At 45.4% G+C, this 19,342-nt stretch overlaps 1 protein-coding gene and 1 long non-coding RNA gene across 2 annotated transcripts in view; one reads left to right on the top strand and one right to left on the bottom strand.

Moving 5' to 3' along the window:
- UNKL (unk like zinc finger) overlaps positions 1–19,342 on the bottom strand; it is a 221,997-nt gene that overhangs the window by 194,387 nt on the left and 8,268 nt on the right.
- Positions 9,017–16,510, top strand: LOC134943742 (uncharacterized). The gene is made up of 3 exons (XR_010181717.1): positions 9,017–9,152; positions 14,820–14,958; positions 15,903–16,510. It is a non-coding gene; the product is annotated as an uncharacterized LOC134943742 (long non-coding RNA).

The raw sequence follows: 19,342 nt of genomic DNA, 5'->3' as shown, positions 1-19,342 counted from the left end.
AGAGAACTCCAGGTCCTCCTTAGCCAGAGTATCAAATTTGTAAAATTTTACAAACGTGTTCTCCCCTGACCACGTAGCTGCTCGGCAAAGTTGTAATGCCGAGACCCCTCGGGCAGCCGCCCAAGATGAGCCCACCTTCCTTGTGGAGTGGGCCTTTACAGATTTAGGCTGTGGCAGACCTGCCACAGAATGTGCAAGTTGGATTGTGCTACAGATCCAACGAGCAATCGTCTGCTTAGACGCAGGAGCACCCATCTTGTTGGGTGCATACAATATAAACAACGAGTCAGATTTTCTGACTCCAGCTGTCCTTGCAATATATATTTTTAATGCTCTGACAACGTCCAGTAACTTGGAGTCCTCCAAGTCACTTGTAGCCGCAGGCACTACAATAGGCTGGTTCAGATGAAATGCTGACACCACTTTAGGGAGAAAATGCGGACGAGTCCGCAGTTCTGCCCTGTCCGAATGGAAAATCAGATATGGGCTTTTGTAAGATAAAGCTGCCAGTTCTGACACTCTCCTGGCCGAAGCCAGGGCTAGTAACATGGTCACTTTCCATGTGAGATATTTTAAATCCACCTTTTTTAGTGGTTCAAACCAATGAGATTTTAGAAATTCCAAAACCACATTGAGATCCCACGGTGCCACTGGAGGCACCACAGGAGGCTGTATATGCAGCACTCCCTTAACAAAAGTCTGGACTTCAGGAACTGAAGCCAATTCTTTTTGAAAGAAAATCGACAGGGCCGAAATTTGAACCTTAATAGATCCCAATTTGAGACCCATAGACAATCCTTATTGCAGGAAATGTAGGAATCGACCCAGTTGAAATTCCTCCGTCGGAACACTCCGATCCTCGCACCACGCAACATATCTTCGCCAAATGCGGTGATAGTGTTGCACGGTTACTTCCTTCCTTGCTTTAATCAAAGTAGGAATGACTTCTTCCGGCATGCCTTTTTCCTTTAGGATCCGGCGTTCAACCGCCATGCCGTCAAACGCAGCCGCGGTAAGTCTTGAAACAGACAGGGACCCTGCTGAAGCAAGTCCCTCCTTAGAGGTAGAGGCCACGGATCTTCCGTGATCATCTCTTGAAGTTCCGGGTACCAAGTCCTTCTTGGCCAATCCGGAACCACTAGTATCGTTCTAACGCCTCTTTGCCGTATAATTCTCAATACTTTTGGTATGAGAGGCAGAGGAGGAAACACATACACCGACTGGTACACCCAAGGCGTTACCAGCGCGTCCACAGCTATTGCCTGCGGATCTCTTGACCTGGCGCAATACCTGTCCAGTTTTTTGTTGAGGCGAGACGCCATCATGTCCACCATTGGTCTTTCCCAACGGGTTACCAGCATGTGGAAGACTTCCGGATGAAGTCCCCACTCTCCCGGGTGAAGGTCGTGTCTGCTGAGGAAGTCTGCTTCCCAGTTGTCCACTCCCGGGATGAACACTGCTGACAGTGCTATCACATGATTCTCTGCCCAGCGAAGAATCCTTGCAGCTTCTGCCATTGCACTCCTGCTTCTTGTGCCGCCCTGTCTGTTTACATGGGCGACTGCCGTGATGTTGTCCGACTGGATCAACACCGGTTTTCCTTGAAGCAGAGGTTCTGCCTGGCTTAGAGCATTGTAGATTGCTCTTAGTTCCAGAATGTTTATGTGAAGAGACGTTTCCAGGCTCGTCCACACTCCCTGGAAGTTTCTTCCTTGTGTGACTGCTCCCCAGCCTCTCAGGCTGGCGTCCGTGGTCACCAGGATCCAATCCTGTATGCCGAATCTGCGGCCCTCCAATAGATGAGCACTCTGCAACCACCACAGAAGAGATACCCTTGTCCTTGGAGACAGGGTTATCCGCTGGTGCATCTGAAGATGCGACCCTGACCATTTGTCCAACAGATCCCTCTGGAAAATTTGTGCATGGAATCTGCCGAATGGAATTGCTTCGTAAGAAGCCACCATTTTTCCCAGGACTCTTGTGCATTGATGTACAGACACCTTTCCTGGTTTTAGGAGGTTCCTGACAAGCTCGGATAACTCCTTGGCTTTTTCCTCTGGGAGAAAAACCTTTTTCTGAACCGTGTCCAGAATCATCCCTAGGAACAGCAGATGAGTTGTCGGCATTAACTGGGATTTTGGAATATTCAGAATCCACCCGTGCTGTTTTAGCACTTCTTGAGATAGTGCTAATCCCCTCTCTAGCTGTTCTCTGGACCTTGCCCTTATTAGGAGATCGTCCAAGTATGGGATAATTAATACGCCTTTTCTTCGAAGAAGAATCATCATCTCGGCCATTACCTTTGTAAAGACCCGAGGTGCCGTGGACAATCCGAACGGCAGCGTCTGAAACTGATAGTGACAGTTTTGTACAACGAACCTGAGGTACCCCTGGTGTGAGGGGTAAATTGGAACGTGGAGGTACGCATCCTTTATGTCCAAGGACACCATAAAGTCCCCTTCTTCCAGGTTCGCTATCACTGCTCTGAGTGACTCCATTTTGAACTTGAACTTCTTTATGTACAGGTTCAAGGACTTCAGATTTAGAATAGGTCTTACCGAGCCGTCCGGCTTCGGTACCACAAATAGAGTGGAATAATACCCCTTTCCCTGTTGTAGAAGAGGTACCTTGACTATCACCTGCTGAGAGTACAGCTTGTGAATGGCTTCCAAAACCGTCTCCCTTTCGGAGGGGGACGTTGGTAAAGCAGACTTCAGGAAACGGCGAGGCGGATCTGTCTCTAGTTCCAACCTGTACCCCTGAGATATTATCTGCAGGATCCAGGGATCTACCTGCGAGTGAGCCCACTGCGCGCTGAAATTCTTGAGACCACCGCCCCCGAGTCCGCTTGAGAAGCCCCAGCGTCATGCTGAGGCTTTTGTAGAAGCGGGGGAGGGCTTCTGTTCCTGGGAAGGAGCTGCCTGTTGGTGTCTCTTCCCCCTTCCTCTGCCTCGTGGCAGATATGAATATCCCTTTGCTCTCTTGTTTTTACAGGAACGAAAGGGCTGCGGTTGAAAAGTCGGTGTCTTTTTCTGTTGGGGAGTAGCTTGAGGTAAAAAGGTGGATTTCCCGGCTGTAGCCGTGGCCACCAAATCTGATAGACCGACTCCAAATAACTCCTCCCCTTTATACGGCAAAACTTCCATATGCCGTTTTGAGTCCGCATCGCCTGACCACTGTCGCGTCCATAAACTTCTTCTGGCCGAAATGGACATAGCACTTACCCGTGATGCCAGTGTGCAGATATCCCTCTGTGCATCACGCATATAAAGAAATGCATCCTTTATTTGCTCTAAAGACAGTAAAACATTGTCCCTATCCAGGGTATCAATATTTTCAATCAGGGACTCTGACCAAGCTACTCCAGCACTGCACATCCAGGCTGTCGCTATAGCTGGTCGTAGTATAACACCTGTATGTGTGTATATACTTTTTTGGATATTTTCCATCCTCCTATCTGCTGGATCTTTAAGTGCGGCCGTCTCAGGAGAGGGTAACGCCACTTGTTTAGATAAGCGTGTGAGCGCCTTGTCCACCCTAGGAGGTGTTTCCCAGCGCGCCCTAACCTCAGACGGGAAAGGGTATAAAGCTAATAACTTCTTTGAAATTAGCATCTTTTTATCGGGGGCAACCCACGCTTCATCACATACATCATTTAGTTCTTCTGATTCAGGAAAAACTATAGGTAGTTTTTTCACACCCCACATAATACCCTGTTTAGTGGTACCTGTAGTATCAGCTAAATGTAACGCCTCCTTCATTGCCAAAATCATATAACGTGTGGCCCTACTGGAAAATACGGTTGATTCTTCACCGTCGCCACTGGAATCAGTGCCTGTGTCTGGGTCTGTGTCGACCGACTGAGGCAAAGGGCGTTTTACAGCCCCTGACGGTGTTTGAGGCGCCTGGACAGGCACTAACTGATTGTCCGGCCGTCTCATGTCGTCAAACGACTGCTTTATCGTGTTGACACTATCCCGTAATTCCATAAATAAAGGCATCCATTCTGGTGTCGACCCCCTAGGAGGTGACATCCCCATATTTGGCAATTGCTCCGCCTCCACACCAATATCGTCCTCATACATGTCGACACACACGTACCGACACACAGCAGACACACAGGGAATGCTCTTAACGAAGACAGGACCCCACTAGCCCTTTGGGGAGACAGAGGGAGAGTTTGCCAGCACACACCAAAAGCGCTATATATGACAGGGATAGCCTTATAATAAGTGCTCCCTGTATAGCTGCTTTTATAATATAATTTTTGCCACTATTTTGCCCCCCCTCTCTTGTTTTACCCTGTTTCTGTAGTGCAGTGCAGGGGAGAGACCTGGGAGCCGTCCTGACCAGCGGAGCTGTGTAAGGAAAATGGCGCTGTGTGCTGAGGAGATAGGCCCCGCCCCTTTTCCGGCGGGCTCGTCTCCCGCTCTTTAGTGTATTCTGGCAGGGGTTAAATATCTCCATATAGCCCCCGGAGGCTATATGTGAGGTATTTTTTAGCCAAATAGGTTTTCATTTGCCTCCCAGGGCGCTCCCCTCCCAGCGCCCTGCACCCTCAGTGACTGCCGTGTGAAGTGTGCTGAGAGGAAAATGGCGCACAGCTGCAGTGCTGTGCGCTACCTTTAGAAGACTGAGGAGTCTTCTGCCGCCGATTCTGGACCTCTTCATGTTTCAGCATCTGCAAGGGGGCCGGCGGCGAGGCTCCGGTGACCATCCAGGCTGTACCTGTGATCGTCCCTCTGGAGCTGATGTCCAGTAGCCAAGAAGCCAATCCATCCTGCACGCAGGTGAGTTCACTTCTTCTCCCCTAAGTCCCTCGTTGCAGTGATCCTGTTGCCAGCAGGACTCACTGTAAAATAAAAAACCTAAGCTAAACTTTCTCTAAGCAGCTCTTTAGGAAAGCCACCTAGATTGCACCCTTCTCGGCCGGGCACAAAAATCTAACTGGCTTGGAGGAGGGTCATAGGGGGAGGAGCCAGTGCACACCACCTGATCGGAAAGCTTTACTTTTGTGCCCTGTCTCCTGCGGAGCCGCTATTCCCCATGGTCCTTTCAGGAACCCCAGCATCCACTAGGACGATAGAGAAAAACGGGTAAAAACCCGAAAAAAAATTGCGTTGGGTCCCCCCTCCTAAGCATAACCAGCCTCGGGCTCTTCAAGCCGGTCCTGGTTCTAAAAATTCGGGGGGAAAACTGACAGGGGATCCCCCGTATTTTTAAAACCAGCACCGGGCTCCACTAGCTGGACAGATCATGCCACAGCCGGGGGTCACTTTTATACAGCGCCCTGCGGCCGTGGCATTAAATACCCAACTAGTCACCCCTGGCCGGGGTACCCTGGAGGAGTGGGGACCCCTTCAATCAAGGGGTCCCACCCCCCAGCCACCCAAGGGCCAGGTGTGAAGCCCGAGGCTGTCCCCCCCATCCAAGGGCTGCGGATGGGGGGCTGATAGCCTTGAGTAAAATGAAAGAATATTGTTTTTCCAGAAGACCTACAAGTCCCAGCAAGCCTCCCCCGCAAGCTGGTACTTGGAGAACCACAAGTACCAGCATGCGGGTGGAAAAACGGGCCCGCTGGTACCTGTAGTTCTACTGGAAAAAAAATACCCAAATAAAAACAGGAGACACACACCGTGAAAGTAAAAGTTTATTTCATACATGCCGACACATACATACTCACCTATGTTGACCCGCCGACTGCCACGTCTCCAATGTCGCCGACGAACCGGGGTACCTGTGAATAAAATTATACTCACCTGATCCAGTGTCCTGGTCTTTTATTATAATCCACGTACTTGGCAAAAAAACAAACCGCATTAACACAAACCAGGCGGAATGCAGAGACCCCCCGTGACTCCTGTCACAGAAAGGTCCCTTCAGCCAATCAGGAAGCGCCACTTCGTGGCACTCACCTGATTGGCTCTGCGCGTCTGAGCTCAGAGGCGCATTGCACAGCCCCCTCCATTACTTTCAATGGTGGGAACTTTGCGGTCAGCGGTGAGGTCACCCACGGTCAGCGGCTGACCGCTGGTAACCCCACCGCTGACCGCAAAGTTCCCACCATTGAAACTAATGGAGGGAGCTGTGCAATGCGCTGTCTGCCAGCTCAGACGCGCAAAGCCAATCAGGAGAGTGCCACGAAGTGGCGCTTCCTGATTGGCTGAAGGGACCTTTCTGTGACAGGAGTCACGGGGGGGTCTCTGCATTCGGGGAAAGGGGTCCCATGTGTAAACATGGGACCCCTTTCAGTCCGCCTGGTCCGGGTGTTCGTTTTTTTATTTTGACAAGTACGTGGATTATAAAAAAAGATCCGGACTCTGCTTTTTGGTGAGTATAATTTTTTTTGCAGGTACCCCGGATTCTTCACTGACGAGGGGGTCGTGGCCAGTGTCGGAGTGTCAACATAGGTAAGTATGTGTGTGTCGGCAGGTGTGAAATAAAGTTTTACTCTCACGGTGTGCGTGTCCTGTTTTTATTTGGGTATTTTTTTTCCAGTAGAACTACAGGTACCAGCGGGCCCGTTTTTCTCACGCATGCTGGTACTTGTGGTTCTCCAAGTACCAGCTTGCGGGGGAGGCTTGCTGGGACTTGTAGTACTGCTGGAAAAAACAATATTCTTTCATTTTTCAAAAGGCTATCAGCCCCCCATCCGCAGCCCTTGGATGGGGGGGGGGGGGGGGGGGGGGGACGACAGCCACGGGCTTCACCCCTGGCCCTTGGGTGGCTGGGGGGGGGGGGACCCCTTGATTGAAGGGGTCCCCACTCCTCCAGGGTACCCCGGCCAGGGGTGACTAGTTGCAAATTTAATGCCACGGCCGCAGGGACTAGTATAGAAGTGTCCCCCGGCTGTGGCATTATCTACCCAGCTAGTGGAGCCCGATGCTGGTGTAAAAAATACGGGGGACCCCTACGCTTTTTGTCCCCCGTATTTTTTGCACCAGCACCAGGCGCAGAGCCCGGTGCTAGTTTTAAAAATACGGGGGATCCCCTGTCAGTTTTTACCCCGGATTTTTAGAACCAGGACCGGCTCGAAGAGCTCGAGGCTGGTTATACTTAGGAGGGGGGACCCCACGCAATTTTTATTTTTAAAAATATATAAATAATACTTGTGCCTCCAAAATAGACAAACCAAGTACCTAATCCCTTCTAATATAAATAGATATGCTATTACCAATAAAAAAAAAACACACAAAAAAAACATGTTTTTAAAATTCTTTATTAGATTCCGCCAGCAAAGTGTGGCGGATTGAAAATGACGAATTTACTTTTTTTATAATCCACGTACTTGTCAAAATAAAAAAACGAACACCCGGACCAGGCGGACTGAAAGGGGTCCCATGTTTACACATGGGACCCCTTTCCCCGAATTTACTGTCTAAAAGCACTGTTGTCGTATTTACAATCTTCAATTGAATATACTTTTGTCGAATTGCCGCATTTGTACCATTGCAGAAATGTCGAATTTGGAAAGTCCGTTTTTTTGACGAAAAGTACTGAATTGCATTGTCTTTTGGGCGAAAATGTCCCGTTTTTCGACATTTTCAGGAATTCGACCGCAATTGCATATACCCCATAGGGGTAAATGTATGAAGCAGTGAAAAGACTGGAGAAGTGAGCCAGTGGAGAAGTTGCTCATGGCAACCAATCAGCATTGAAGTAACATTTATAAGTTGCATGTTATAAAATTATACAGAGCAGCTGATAAGTTGCCCATGGCAACCACTCCACTTTTATCACTGCTTCATACATTTACTCAACTTGTACAAGACTGAACTATTTTGAAAGATGCAACAGGAAGTAACCTTGTCCAGACAGACAGGCTGATGACACAGAGGCAGATGTTTCTTGATGGCATACAATTCAGGGGGTAATTCTGAGTTGATCGCAGCAGGAACTTTGTTAGCAGTTGGGCAAAACCATGTGCACTGCAGGGCAGGCAGATATAACATGTGCAGAGAGAGTTAGATTTGGGTGGGATATTTTGTTTCTGTGCAGGGTAAATACTGGCTGCTTTATTTTTACACTGCAATTTAGATTGCAGATTGAACACACCCCACCCAAATCTAACTCTCTCTGCACGTGTTATATCTGCCTCCTCTGCAGTGCACATGGTTTTGCCCAACTGCTAAAAAATTTCCTGCTGCGATCAACTTGGAATTACCCCCAAAGTTCCTGCTGCGATCAACTCGGAGTTACCCCCTCAGTTTACAACATACTTGCCTACCTGACCCTCTCCATGAGGGAGAAAATGCTCTGTTCCTGGACTTTTCTGGTAATGTATGATTGCCATCACCTGCGGTGAGCTAGTTAATTGATAAGAAAGGTGTTTCTCCACAGGTAATGGCAATCATACATTACCAGGAAAGTCCAGTAACAGAGTATTTTCTCCCTCATGGAGAGGGTCAGGTAGGCAAGTATGGATATAGGGGAACATGTACTAAGCAGTGATAAAAGTGGAGAAGTGAGCCAGTGGAGAAGTTGCCCATGGCAACCAATCAGCACTGACATAACATCTATAATTTGCTTAGTGAGCCAGTGGAGAAGTTGCCCATGGCAACCAATCAGCACTGACATAACATCTATTATTTGCTTACTATAAAAGTATACAAAGCAGCTGATTGGTTGCCATGGGCAACTTCTCCACTGGCTCACTTCTCCACTTTTATCACTGCTTAGTACATGTCCCCCTCTGTGTGGAGACCTGCAAAACATGCATAGTGTGGTGTCCTGAGGACCGAGTTTGAAAACCTGTGTTTTATGTTATACAGTATATAATTAATTTCCTGCTCTTCTTTTTATAATGTGCAGATCCTTTACCTGAGCTTTGTATCATCATCGTTGACATGCTTTGTCATTAGCACATACTTGCGTACCTGACCCGCTCCATGAGGGAGAAAATGCTCTGTTCCTGGACTTTCCTGGTAATGTATGATTGCCATCACCTGTGGTGAAACACCTTTCTTATCAATTACCTAGCTCACCACAGGTGATGGCAATCATACATTACCAGGAACAGAACATTTTCTCCCTCATGGAGAGGGTCAGGTAGGCAAGTATGGTTTACAATGATCAAGATCAGAGGTTCTCAACTCCAGAGCCCAAGTACCACCAACAGGTCATGCTTTGTGAGTTTCTTTAGCCATGCACAGGTGAGTTACACTATTTTTCTAGGTCAGTAATTATCCTCAAAACATGACCTATTGGGAAAACTTGAGGGTTGAGGTCAAGAACCACTGGTACAGATATTTATATGTAACACCTACTTAAAATGCAAATATTAACTAAAGGTGCCCATACACCTAAAGATTTATCTTCAAATCTGGCTGGATGGAACGGAAACCTGGTAATGGATGGGATCAAATGACAGTTGATCATTTCAAATGGTCAACTATCATTTGCTCCCATCCATTACCAGATTTTTCGTTCCAACCAGCCAGATTGGAAGAGAAATCTTTTGGTGTATGGGCAGCTTTACAGTCATGCAACCTCTCCCCAAATCCCACATACATCCTCACTCTTATTGCGTAGGTCGTAGGACAAAGGTCTTCACACTCCTCTCTTCCCCCTTATCTCAGATCCCCCCCACACTCCTCCACCTAATGCTTATCTGCACATCTCTCCTCTTCAACCAGTCTCTCCATTTTCACTTTCCCTTCAATCTTTAAATATGAATTCCTCTATCTAATGCTCAATAAACATTCTCTAAGTTATTTCTCTCTGCAGCTACTGCACCAATCATTTGTGAGCAACACTCAGGAATCGTACTTCACCCCGTGCTTTCCCGATGCAGCTGACACTGATCAACAATTTACTCATGTTTAAGTTGAAGAATCATGTGGGGTCCTGAGGATCGAGTTTGAGAACCACTGCACTAGATCACAGGTTCTCAAACTCGGTCCTCAGGACCCCACACAGTACATGTTTTGCAGGTAACCCAGCAGGTGCACAGGTGTATTAATTACTCACTGACACATTTTAAAAGGCCCACAGGTGGAGCTAATTATTTTACTTGTAATTCTGTGAGGAGATCTGCAAAACATGCATTGTGTGGGGTCCTGAGGACCGAGTTTGAGAACCTGTGCACTAGATCATCTGCAATCACAGGCTAAGTGGCAAAGTAATTTTCATATATGCAAATTATTTTGCATCTTATACCCCTTTCACATCGCACAAATAACCCAGTATCGGCACGGCATATTGCCGTGTCGAAACGGGTCAGTGTGCGATGTGAAAGCACTTTCGGCGAATTAGCGGGTCGCCTGACCCGGTAATTCAACCCAGTAAAAATGAAGGGTTATTACCGGGTTGAATACCGGGTCAGGCACAGTGTCAATGGGAGCCGTTTCGATGCGACACGGCTCCCATTCACAGCATAAGGAGAGGCGGTGCGCAGGAGACGAGCTTATCTCCGAGCGCCACCTCCACCCCCACTCCTGCTGCTGCTGCTATGGCAACCGACCCGGTATATTGCCGGGTCGGAAAGCCACCAAAGCAGAGCAAATGCCGGATCCCACCCGGTAAGGACACGTTTCTCTTACCGGGTGGGATCCGGCATTTGCGATCTGAAAGCGGCATTATTCATTATGTCTATAAAAAGGACCACATGTCCTCAAACAAAACAGGCCCCACAGGTGCGTCGACCCACCGGGAATCTTCCCTGCCGACCCTATGTCCAATCCGCCTCTGGGGATTACAGAAATTGATTGTTAATGTATAGAGGCCTTAACGCCTCATTGTCACTGAACCACTACCACTTTTGATACAATAATACCACTCTTCTCCTTTATTCCCTTTGCTTCCATTGCTTTTGCAGAACTTTCCTCTCTTAAATCAACTTCTAAGCTTCCTGAACACTCATTCATACCTCTTTCTTCCAACACATGTTCCTCATCTGCACTCTGCTTTTCTCGCAGTAAACCAACATTCTACTTCACAGGTTTTCAAACTCAGTCCTCAGAACCCCAAACAGTGCATGTTTTTCAGGTCTACTCACAGAATCACAAGTGAAACAATTAGCTCTGTATGTGGATCTTTTACAAAGGGTCAGTGAGTAATGAATACACCTGTGCAGCTGCTGGGTGAAAACGTGAGCTGTTTGGGGTCCTGAGAACCACTTTTCTACTTCAACCTCTACTACCACCAAAACTACCTCTCATACCCTGAACTCACTACTTGTCTATAATTCTGCGCATCCACTGTATCTCTGCCATCTCTACCTTGTTGTGTAAATGCTACAGAAACTATTGTTTATTCCAGCACCCTGCACCTAATCAGTGAGGAAAGCATATTTTAAATGTTTAATGGCAAAATGTTACACAAGATGCATTGCTACAGTAGTTGTAAGCAATACGTAACGTCTAATATTTGGCTCATCAAAATTAAAATACGCCTTCCTCACTCATTAGGAGCAGGTTGCTAGACTAAACACTATTACATGTCAACATGCCCAAAATGCAGGTCAACTTCTTCCCCCTCCTAGTGTCACTAGCCCCCTATGGTCTCCCCGATTTGTGACAACTTTCCATCTTCCCAAATACCCAAGTGACACTGCCCTAGAGTCATCCTCACCTCTGCCCTCAGCTTCTTACTGCTGCTACTTCCAAACGTTGGCAGAATAAGCTCTCTTAACTTTGAGTGACACTATGTCCCTCTAGACCACATTTTCCCAAACTCAACCATTACCGTCCAGGTTTTAAGGATATCCATGCATGAGCACAGGTGACTTAGTCAAGTTGATTACAAAATGTGGACTCAAGCATGAATAGCCTTAAAACCTGGACTGTAATAGATCAGTTTGGGAAACTATGCTCTAGATTAAGCTCACACTGCACTTTATCAGCTCTATCAAGTCTGCCCCTCCTTCATCAACGTTATACAGGTTATTGTTATTATCCTTTCTTTATATGGCGCCACAAGGGATCCACAGCGCCCATTACACAGTACATAATCAAATGAACAAACAAGAAAACAGCACTTACAGTTCAAGATAATATAGGACAGGTATAGAAAACCCGGGGTCAGGTGCCATCAAAGGGAGTATGGAGTATAAGATAGTGCAAGTAAGAAAAGGAAAGGAACACGAGGAAAGAAGTCCCTGCTCTTGCGAGCCTACAATCTAAAGTTGAGTGTTCTTACCCAAAAATCAGAAATTGCAAGCTTTCTGAATGCTGACTGAGATAGTGACATCTTTTCTTTCTGATGGTCAATTTTAATTATTGTAGAAAATTACCTTCAGGTTATGGGGGTATCTAATAAGCCCAGATCAGTTTTCAGCTGATAAAAACAGCCTATGGCAATTAATGACCGATGGTAATTATTGCGATATCCTATTACAGGTCGAAAACGGACCAGCAATCGCACGAAAACACATGGAATCAGGGCTAAGTCCCCGATCCCATGTCTTATCGCAGCTCCAGCAGCCCGCTTATCGCGGATTAAGCTTCAGGTGCTCGAGACACCCGAAGTATAAACCGCGATAAGTGCCGACATTGGGGGAGGAGTGTGCCACATCGGAGATAATAAGACAGAACCCGGTTGTACAATTACCCGCGGTCGTTGCAGATGGTTAATTGGATACCCCCCTAAGTGTATAAGGTGTATATATAAGAATTTTGTGTTTAGACTAGGTTCCCATCCCCAAGATACCTCTTTATGTAAATTTATATGTAAATAGTCCAAAATTAGAAATCCAAAACAATTCTGGCCCCAAGCATTTTGGATAAGGGATACTCGATCTGTATGTACTTACTGTTTTAAATGTGCTATTTTGTACGGTTTAGCCATTTTACAAATAAAAGATGATGATTAAGAGAGTACAACATGTTATTCAAATACCATAATACACTGCCAACTTATCCTCATTGGTTTTATGAAGTAAACATATTTCTGTACCAAAGCCAGCGACTCAAAACAAATAGCATAATACAACGGACATATGACTATAAATCTGTTTTTAAACTGTAAAATATGCCAGAATTAGAGACGCGCCGAAAAGAAAAAAAAAATGACTTTTTTTGCACAATGTCATAAAAAGAAACACACAGCTTGCAATCCATTGAATTCAATTGAAATGACTCTTGGGGCCATTGTAAGCCAAAGATGTAATGTTGAAACTGAAAGCTGGAAGAGACAATACAGTGCCAAGAGCGTGTGCATTACTATACAGTCCATTTACACTACAGTCTAGTTTCATTAACTTCAAAAGTAAATATGCCGCACAGTATCTTCATGCAGTGACAATTCCAAGTATGAATTTAAATTAGTCCATTGGGAAAAACAAGTGGGGTAATTCATACCTCATAATACAAGGCACTCACTCATGCCAGTACAGTAAAGTGCAGCTGTAACACTACTACAGTCAGACACACAAAACTGCACTCAAATATTGTTTATGCAGCATCTTCAGATCTTAAGGCCCATACACATTAGACGATGTCGCTCTGTGCGCGACATCGTCTAACGTCTCCCCCTCCCGGGTCGGCGGCCGCCTGTACGCACTGAGCGATATGACCGCTCATATCACTCAGTGACGTCACGCTCCCACCAGCCCTGCATGAAGGTCGTGGACGACAGTCCACATCCTTCATGCATGCCCTACCGACAGCAACGATAGTTGCCGACCAGCGGGGCCGCGCATTGGTCGTCGCTGGCGGCATACACACTTAACGATATAATGAGCGACGTCGCTCAAGGAGGGGGGAAATGAGCGACGTCGGTCATTATATCGTTAAGTGTGTATGGACCTTAAGTATCCTGTAAACAATCAGGATGGTTATTATGTAATAAAATGCTTAGAGCAATCACATAAGGCAGACAGAACAGCCTGGGAGCTAGCGGGCAGTTTATTACAGCGCTAGATTAGAACCATGTGACCGAAGCACAACCAATAGAACGCAGCATTGCCAGCATTACTACAACAAAGGAATTTGTCTAATGTAAACAAAGGCGAAAAAGAAAACGAATCCGGAAATATTATGAGACAATACAGGGGAAGCTCATAAGCAGCAGTGAAACTCCGTGACAGCAGTTCATGCAGCGTCTCAATAGACTATCGTTAACATCTGGACAGGCCACCCATAGGGAAATCTGTCGCATTTATTGCATGAGTATCTGTGCAAATGGAGCCAACGTACTATACACATTAGGAACGTTTCACAAGCATCTTTAGTATTGCTAATTTAACAAAAATACATAGATACATAAATACATAGGAAGACACAACAGGCTTTTAGATGCATTCGGGACATGTAAAGAAACCTACAAGAAAAATAATGGCAAAGGGAGAAATGTTCTGAAACTTTGGGACAATGTAAGTATTTTTAGCAAATTACTAAATGTCCTTCGAATGTGATGCAATCAAACCTTCTAGACAACCTCAAGGCTATGTATTAAAAGCGCCACTAAAGGCACCAAACTATAATAATTTATCAGCCTTGATGTCAACATGCACTGTTTAGTGTTAAACGGCCATATCGTTACAACTCAATAAACTATTGCCTCCTCCACATCTAACGATCAATGCCCTGACGAGATATGGCACATCTCAAAAATCAGAGACCTAGGCCCAAACGTAATCATCCTTAAAAAGTGATAAAGGTGGAGACTGAAACTAGCAGCCAATCAGCTCCTGTCTCTTTTTTCAAACACAGCTTGTAACATGGCAGTTAGGAGCTGATTGGCTGGTACTTTATCTCTCTCCACGGCTTAGTAAACAGACCCCTGTTTTACTACTGTGTTTGTATATATGAAACCAATGTAACGTTCCCACTGTTTTTGGCAATGGTCAGTATATGGAGCTTCTCCTTATTGCTGTACAGGTTCCACAAATGGATCCTGACCACTCTGAAGGACTGTCCAAGTGCCCTGAATCTAAGCATGTGTGACTAAAGCAAAATGGAGTTACACTTCATACAACAGACAACAGAGCTGCAGCACAGTCCAACAGATCTGGAAAAGGTGAATGTTAATGGACTCCCCAGTAATACCACACATTGGCCCTCATTCCGAGTTGATCGCTCGCTGCCGTTTTTCACAGCGCAGCGATCAAGTGAAAAAACGGCAATTGTGCGCATGCGCATGGTATGCAGCGCACACGCGCTAAGTACTTTCACACAAAACTTTGCAGATTTACCCCAGCTCGAGCAACGTTTTTCAGTCGCCCAAGTCTTAGTAGTATGATTGACAGGAAGTGGGTGTTTCTGGGCGGCAACTCAGCGTTTTCCTGGGAGTGTGCTAAAAAACGCAGGAGTGGCTGGGGAAACGGGGGAGTGGCTGGCCGAACGCAGGGCGTGTTTGTGACGTCAAAGCAGGAACTAAACTGACTGAAGTGACTGCAAGATAGGAGTAGGTCTGGAGCTGCTCAGAAACGGCATGACATTTTTTAGTAGCAGTTCTGCTACTCTTTCGTTCGCACGTCTGCTAAGATACACTCCCAGAGGGCGGCGGCCTAGCGTGTGCAATGCTGCTAAAAGCAGCTAGCGAGCGATCAACTCGGAATGAGGGCCATCGTTGTGAGTGACTGCACATACATCTGCTCGAGTGGGTTTTAAAGAGGTTGACACAAGGTTTTTTTTTTTTTGTTTTTTTTTTGCTTTTTGAGTGTCATTTGTTTATGTTTCCCCATATTTTAGCAAAATTAGTGGAAGGTGTACGCTCGCAATGCCTTGGACAAGGTGCCTCGATTCGCTCAGCACAGGTTACTATTCCCAATCGTAGTCCACATGGATGATAAATAATGAAAAAGTTGAAACTTATTTTATTTTTTTAAACCTTGTCGACCATTGTCATGACAACCTTTTGAAACAGTCGCCCTTTTGAACCTGTTGACCTTATGAACTATCTACCTTTTACCTGTCGACCATTTGGGGTCGACCTATTGACGGTCTATCTTTTTACTGTAGATTTATCAACCGGATCCCCATCTGCTCCATTATCCGGCAGAATACACTCCAGCACCACAAATCAAGCGGATTTTCTTCATTTAAAACAAGATGCACAGACTCTGTTGTTAGCGGCACTTTCCATCTATCGCCCAAAAACTACTGTCAGACATCCACATTTACAACTTGGACATATGGTGTGTATTAACACACTCTGAATGTGATTCCATTGACGAATGGGACTTAAATCAAATCCATCAATGATTTTGTTACCAGTTTACTTCTTTGATTCTATGGAAACCTTAGTATGTTCAAGCAATTAAATTCTGCTTGGTTGCCAATAAGTTTTCAAAGTATTTATTATGTGCATCTATTTTTATACATTTGGTTGAGTTTATAGGGGGAATTCAATTTGGGGCGAACCGATTTGCCAGACCGAATTAGCGCGACTCCCACCACACTTTACGGCGGCAAGATCTCGTTCAAAAGTGTTTGCTACCCCATAGGGTAGTGAGCTCTCTTAAGTGAAGAGGGGTGCGAACGAGAGGTCGCCCACAATGAATTCCCCCCATGTGTTTATATTACATTCTGTAAAATTCTCATTGTATTAATAAACTGCATCACTGATTTGTTACGTTATTGCACTATTACACCTTTTGGTTTAATTAAAACTGGCAACAAGCACAGCCGGGTTGGGTACAAAATCCCGTCAGTAGGGATCCTGACAGTCAGAAGACAGACAGCAGGATCCGGCGAATAGAATCCCGACAGATTGTGGTAAATAATTTTTACCCTACCCTCTCCCCAAATCCTACCCCTGCACCTACCCCATAGCTCCCGCAGCCTAACCTTGACCTTCCGTAGCCTAACCCTAACCTTCTGCACCCCCACAGTTTAACCCTAATAACCCCAACCACCGCAGCCTAACCCCCCTACTTACCTTTGGGATGTGTCAGGATTCTGGCCGCCTGGAACTCACAGTCGGTCTCAGCATCCCACACAGCCCAAATATTTCCCAATTCATTCTCTACTTGTGACTGGGAGTGCTTTTCCCCTATTCTGTGACTTCTGCTGTTACCACAATTACATATACACATATTAATATAGATATAACCATATCTATCGATACAAAGTTATAGTAACAAAACATCCTGTGCCACTGAGAGAATTCTTTTTTTATATACAGATGTGTCCTCATACATCATTGTTGCAGTCAAGCCAAACAGACCCTCTTGGACGTCTTTTTTGCTAGAAATGTGTCTTAGTCATAGACACTTGTATATCTGTGTGTGACCCGGGTGTGGTATGGAAGGTAGATAGTAACTAGGTCAACAGTGTCTAGGTCGACCACTATTGGTCGACAGTCTCTAGGTCGACAGCTCAAAAGGTCGACATGAGTTTTTTTATATATATTTTTTTGTGTCGTTTTCTTCGTAGAGTGACCGGGAACCCCAATTAGTGCACCGCTTTGCTCGCCATGCTTCGGGCAGATTACTGTTCCAATCGTAGTCCACGTGGATCGTTAAGTATGAAAAGGTCCAAAAAAGAAAAAAAATTGTGAAAAAATCATGTCGACCTTTTGACATGTCGACCTAGAACGTGTCGACTTAGAAACCCTGTTGACCAATAGAGGTCGACCTAGATAGTGTCGACCTAGATACTGTCGACCTAGAGACCGGATCCCGTGTAACCCAGTCTCTGAATCTGTATACAAAGTGTTACAAGTTCTGTTCCGTATACAGACTCAGCACAGTCTCCTCGTGCTTCCCAGTCACATTGGGTTGCGACAATACCCAGTATCGGGAAAAAAAAAAAAAGGCGTCCAACGTCAGCAAAGTTGCACAGGAACTGGCATCTCACTCATGCTAGGCGTATTGAGGCTGTATGTATGAGGATGCATATGTAGATATCAAACAGTCCTGCAGGCAAGTGGCAGAACACAGGCTCATAGAAGGCTTTGCTGCCTTAGTGAACTGGAGGCGTGTGCTTGCATCACTTCCTACCTACAGTAACTCAAGACTTTATTTTCAAACACGTAACAAGCATGGCTGAAGAGGGGGTGTGCACAGTGGGCGTGTACATTTCCTTTAACTGGAAACAAAGCAGTGATCTCTCATTGAGAACGTTTTACACAAATGGTAAAATCAGTAATTCATGCCAAAGCTATGAACCAATCTAGGACGCAGAAGCCAACTGAAAAACATTTTAGAAGTGCCCCATTATAAACAGGCCAGTTGATGCATGTAGAGTATAAATAACCTGCTAAAAGATATTTTAGGAACTTGTTAGGGATAACTCACATTTTTGAACAGGCAATTACTGAAGCATACACTACCATGTTCAGGATTGATAAAGAACCTCTCACTTTAATTTAAGCAAAAAAAGGTTTCTTGAAGGAAAAACAAAACATAAAAAACCTAGTTACTTGACTGCAGTGTTGCCCCGGACAGGACATAGAAAACATAGGGGGGACTAATATAAAGCCGGCTTTTACCAAACCATACATAGCAATGTTACCCTGGTCATTGCTCACTACAGGCACGCCACGTAAGTCAAATAACAGTACTCAGTACATTGCTAATTTTAGAGCTTATACTGTTAGTTACTGTGCATTCAACAGTTTATACATGTTGGACTTTTACATGGATTAAGATGTGAACAGGCATTAGCGACAGATGATCAATACGACAGCTGCCCTTTGCAAGCAGTCTGTCCATGGCGAACACACCACAGTCAACACACAAATGTAAACAAACCCTACAGGATGCTCATTAGCTGAAACAGTTATGGTTACCCAAAATTACAGTCTCCCGCCAAGACCATTCTGTATATAAAATGACAAGCAATCACACAAGTCATTAGACATAAGCCGTGCTGTATGTGAGGAGTGCATCCCAATTAAATAATCTTTTCATGTGAACAGAGAAACACTGTAGCACACACCAACATTTGGGCAAAGCGTCATTCTGGAATGCTACCAAGTGTAAACCACTATAGTCCACCCAATGTTGTAACATCAAAATATTTTTAGGCTTATACCAAAAATAACTGACAGTCAAAATCTAAAATAATCTCTGTATTTCCTTCCCGTTACAAAGTTAAACAAATACATCCTAATTTTAGACCCTGATTACAATGTTCGCATGTTTTCTCTCTTTAATTGTGGCACAACAACACAAAACTCAAGTGGCAATTCATTTAATTGCAGACACAAAACACTTATCAAGATTTATTTTACAAAGCCATATACTCTAAGCGCATGGTCACCATGGAAATGTCTACGTAAGAATTGTAATCTACACTCTGCGATAACGACCCAAGTTTAGCAATTCCTTCACTGTAAAGCTGTCCAGGGGCTGAAAGCAATCTATACAAAACCGGGGGCTCATTTGCTGACAGTATCATGTGAGCCTATATAAGACTGCAATTTGATTATTAGGGTCCAATTCAATTAGGAGCGA

Source organism: Pseudophryne corroboree, chromosome 7 (genome assembly GCF_028390025.1).
Source record: "Pseudophryne corroboree isolate aPseCor3 chromosome 7, aPseCor3.hap2, whole genome shotgun sequence".
Taxonomy (NCBI): Eukaryota; Metazoa; Chordata; class Amphibia; order Anura; family Myobatrachidae; genus Pseudophryne; species Pseudophryne corroboree.
Note: the sequence above shows the minus strand (reverse complement) of the source record. Positions and strands in the feature narration are given on the sequence as shown.